A 5,342-nucleotide genomic window follows, 5' to 3' on the forward strand; every position below is an offset into this window, starting at 1 on the left:
TAGTAGATCACCTCAACCATCTGACTATACTACACACATCCATGTGATACTAGTATATCACCCAACTATCCGACTACAACTACACATATCCATGTGATACTAGTAGATCACCTCAACCATCCGACTACAACTACACATATCCATGTGATACTAGTAGATCACCTCAACCATCCAACTACAACTACACATATACATGTGATACTAGTATATGATCTCAACCATCCAACTACAACTACACATATACATGTGATACTAATATATGATCTCAACCATCCAACTACAACTACACATATCCATGTGATACTAGTATATCACCTCAACCATCTGACTATACTACACATATACATGTGATACTAGTAGATCACCTCAACCATCCGACTACAACTACACATATCCATGTGATACTAGTAGATCACCTCAACCATCCGACTACAACTACACATATCCATGTGATACTAGTATATCATCTCAACCATCTGACTATACTACACATATCCATGTGATACTAGTAGATTACCTCAACCATCCGACTATTTTATAAAGTTTATTCTTTACTCTGGGTTTTAAGTGTTCAGTCAAGAGAGCAAGTAAACATTATTCTGTGCAAAATCCGCTATTCTTATGACGATGCACAGTCCCTCTGATGATACAAGGGTTCTTCAGCTTTTTAAATAAATTTCAAATACGTACACAATTTTTTAAAAACAACAACAACAACAACAACAAAAACATTCAATTAACAAAAACATCAAAAGTATACCCTAATGGCGTAATTTCAACACATCAATAAAACGATTGCCCTGTTAGCATTTTGCCCATCTTTATTCTAAACACCGAATATACATGTTCCCGAATGAGGTTTGCACATCCAACATTAGCCGGCCAAAAAATGAAAATATACTTCTACGAAATCCAGAAATATCATTTTGAAAAAAAAATATAATTCATCATCATGATATAATTCAGTGTTTGGCTGAACTATTCATTACAAATTAACTCACATCAAAATGTATCATACGCCTTAACGATTAGATCAACTAAGTTCTGTATTCAGGAAGGAAATTATACATATTTATGCAGTTAACACGCCAGTCTGTTCTTCGCGATTATTCAGGGGCGGGGGAATTCTGAACGTCACGTACTACTAAGTATACATTACCGGAGATTCGCTGGTAGGTTCGCCGGAGAGATTCACAGAAGAAATTACAAAAATGTAAAACTTGAAGATTGATTAGTAACCTCTTTTCCGTTTATCTTATATGTCGGAAAAAATATACCCGTATTTTGTTGTCTCGATTTTAATAACCCTACCTACGTGTAGACATTACTTTCTATTGCATAACCACATTCACGGGCATGCACGCGGGGGGCAGTTGATACATAGCTGGGTAGGGAAGTGCCCCTGAGTGCTCAAAAGTGTGGCCAATTTTATAACTGGATAGTGGCAAAATCTATACCTATATTTATACCAAAGTACCATTTCTGTCCTCACTGTTTATTTCGAATAAAACAGTTACCTAGGGATATGAGGCCGGAATCTGAGGTGGAGATATTCGCTCATATACGGAACCATAAATACACCAAATTGGGAAAATACTACCGATATTCATACCCATCTTGACCAGAAATAAGACCGATACTTATTTCTAATATTCTAAAAACGAGAACCACTTCAGGGGCACGTAAAATATGCCGCCACTCGAAAATCAAGCTGAAACCTTTTGTGTCAGCACAATTTGCCCCTCAAAATGAAGGAAATAGCTTAGGTTGTAGAGGGTCTAGATTTCAAGAATTCAAGGAAGAGTATGCCCCTGGGTTCTCCTAGTAAGCGAGGGGTGATGAGCAGATCTCGCCCCTCCATGGGATATTTCGTGTCGCCGCCTCTGTAAATCATAATAGCGATTGATTTGAATATCTCGGCAAAATGTATCCTTGTTTATATTACTGTGACCCCCCCCCCCCCCCCCAATACGAGACCACAAAATCTTTGTGCGCGTGTGTTCTCTAGAAAAGTTTGTTCTAGATGATTGGATATAAATTGTATTATCTGATGAAATGTTGAAACCTGTCTACACAACGGAGCAAATGTAACTTCCAGCCATATGTGCTAATTGTTGTAATCTTTCATTTTCCTTCGCAGTGCTGCAAAACAGCACGAACAAGTAATATTAAAATTTACTGTTTTGTCTATTATGTTTCTTTAAGATTTATGCACACTACGAATTGTTTCCATAAAATGTTAAAAAAATATTGTCGTAACTAATAAGTTTTTGTTGTGTGATAAGTAACTGCCATTTTCGACGGATCAACATGAAACCTCAACCGCAGCCTTTCAATTAGAGTCTGCGATGAACCTCAGACCAATGGTCTGACATTTACAGATAAATATCACAACTAGGACGAAACGAAACGTTGGCATGGCAACATCGATACACATACTGTAAAATGACTAATTTTCACTTGGTTTAAATTTCGCTGATTTACCATTTCAGGTATATTAAGTGGGTTTTAAATTCACGGTTTTGTCATTTAGATAATGTATTCTATGCTAAATTTTACATATTCACTGGGTTTTAATTTAGCGCATTTTTCATTCAGCGAAATAAGCCAAATTAAAACCCGGTGAACAATTGATCCTTTTACAGTATATGGCGCATTACGTGTGAAATGCTAGAAAGTTGTAAATATGCACAATGCTTTCAAAACCTTATGCTTTCACAAAGCTTAGAAGACAGGATGCCCATGCACGATTATTTGTTCAAATACAAATCTGCAATATATGACCCTGATTTAGAGCTTGTGCTGCTGGGTGTAATCAGACCAGACGTCACAAACATGATTTATTGGTTGTCATCGTGGGTGGGAAAGTCCAATAACGTGTCGGCAGATGAACATTTGTAGACGGAGTACAGTTCATATAGCTGACGGCCGTACGTGGCTACATGGGGTCGAAAGTTTTTTTGATAGTGGTTTGTCATCAGCTAGGTCAGTTTACCAGCTACCCGAGTTACAGTTGGTTTTCCAGTTCTCATCATGAATAGCGGCTACTTTTGTTTGAAGTAGATATAAGACGCATAATAATAATAACTGTATTTAAATCTACAAATACAACACTATCAGATATTGACAATAATGAGCTAAAATCGTCACAAATGTCACGGATATACGATAAAATAAAAAAATGTATTTATAAAGCATTGGATTAACTCAATTAATGATGATAACAGACAAAACACTAATACAAAAAACAAACTGAGGACTTACATAAAATTTAAAACAAACTTCATTTTGGAAAACTACTTAATTAAGCTAAAAAATAAAGAACTGAAAAGTACCCTAACTAAATTCAGACTGAGCAATCACAGTTTAGAAATTGAAAAAGAAAGACACAACAGAATCAAAAGTAGCGACAGAATCTGCAAATTGTGTAATAAAATGATATTGAAGATGAACATCACTTCCTCATAATATGCCCAGTATATAGTAAAGAGAGGGTCGTTTTATACAATGAAGCTGAAAAGATTATTCCTGACTTTACTAATCTCACACCTGAAAATAAATTCATAAAAATAATGTCAAATAATAACTTAGCAATTCCTCTGGCACAATATCTGAAATACAGCTTTGCTATTAGACAGCAGCACCTACCCCTGCAATCTGATTAAAATCTGATGTAGTGTACGGGCTTTAATTATTTTGGCTATAAACTTATTTTAATTTTATTTTTTATTACTTTTGTTATTAATGCCCTTTTATTTTATTATTTTACTTTGATTTTGATTTTGTGATTTTTTTTAATTCCGCCCTACCTACATCTGAACCGATGCCTATGTAACGAGATTTCAACGAGACCCACTATCGACGATTTTAGTCAACGAATCACAGACCTCCTTTTATAGCGCACATGATGACGTCACCGGGCAGAGTCTGATGGCAAACACACTCAAATAAAATGGCGGATTATACCGACCGAAAAAAACACGGCTTTTCGGTAAGTTTATCATTGTCAAATGCAACGAAAGTCATTTTTATGTTAATATTGTGGCTCGAATGGTTCGACTTTAGATCGTTATTTTGCATAGTTATTCTGGGAGTGACGATTTTGTTTCCACCGGTTCGACCGAACACCAGTGTCTTTTTCCAGTCGCCGGCCCTGGAGACGGGTGATGTTTTGTTGAAGATCGGGCCAAAATCGTCTACGGTATTGAAGCCGTAGCTGTAAATATTCATCAAATTGTATCAACATTTTGTACATTATACAATAACACTTTATTAAAGTAAATGAGCTGATTTGGACTGGAATAAAATATTTTTTATTTGGAACACATCGCAATTGATCAGGAAATATTGTTTTGCTCCAATTTTCTGCGTCGATGCCGTGGGCCGGTGACCGCTATACAATTTAAAATCAGTTTGCATTGTTTACTATAGCTGTTTACAGTGTTCTAATCATTACGATTTACTTTTTTTTTGCTTCCATTCTAGATAATTATGCTCAGTGATGTAAAATTGAAGCGATGACTGAATGAACGAACCTTGGCTGGCGAAGATGTATCTGGAAGTGTACACATTTGTTGGAAGTGAAAAAAATATTCAATGAAATGACAAAAATTGTAAAATGCTGTGGAATTTCTTTTGCAAATAAAAATATACTAGCAATTTTCTATTAATGGTTTATTCAAGTGGGCAAAATATAAATGTACAGAAGAATTGCCCGTATACACTGAAAAGTAAGCAACCGACAGCCTGTATAAAAGGGGGACTGTGATTGGCTGTTACTTACGCGAGATTTGAACGGGACTTACATAGGCATCGGTTCAGATGTAGGTAGGGCGGAATTAAAAAAAATCAAAATCAAAGTAAAATAATAAAATAAAAGGGCATTAATAACAAAAGTAATACAAAATAAAATTAAAACAAGTTTATAGCCAAAATAATTAAAGCCTGTACACTACATCAGATTTTAATCAGATTGCTACCCCTGGTACTTAGTCATTGACTTTTTCTTTTATTTTTTTTTTTACACCTATTCATTGGGTTTTTGTTTTTATATTCAGTTTATAGTTTTTTTTTGGTGTTTTATTTTACTTTATTATATATTTCTGTTACTAACTTTTATTCTGTTTTTAGTCTGTTTTTGGTTGTCTTTAAACTATTAGCCATTGTAATTTGATTAATTTTTTTCTGTAATTTTTGTTGTTGTTGTAACCTTCAACCTCCTTCAGTAGGTTGTTATGAGTTAATAAATTGTACTGTATTGCATCTTTAGAAATACGCAATTTTCTATCAGTACCGGTATATAGCAATAACTCCAAATGTATTAGAACAGTGTACAGAACAGT

At 34.9% G+C, this 5,342-nt stretch overlaps 1 long non-coding RNA gene across 1 annotated transcript; it reads left to right on the forward strand.

Moving 5' to 3' along the window:
• Window positions 1–3,663: 3,663 nt before the first annotated feature.
• Window positions 3,664–4,659, forward strand: LOC146728602 (uncharacterized). The gene is made up of 2 exons (XR_014928617.1): window positions 3,664–3,991; window positions 4,486–4,659. It is a non-coding gene; the product is annotated as an uncharacterized LOC146728602 (long non-coding RNA).
• The last annotated feature ends 683 nt before the right edge of the window (window positions 4,660–5,342 follow it).

This window comes from Saccoglossus kowalevskii (genome assembly GCF_978046115.1).
Source record: "Saccoglossus kowalevskii chromosome 4 unlocalized genomic scaffold, keSacKowa6.1 SUPER_4_unloc_1, whole genome shotgun sequence".
Taxonomy (NCBI): Eukaryota; Metazoa; Hemichordata; class Enteropneusta; family Harrimaniidae; genus Saccoglossus; species Saccoglossus kowalevskii.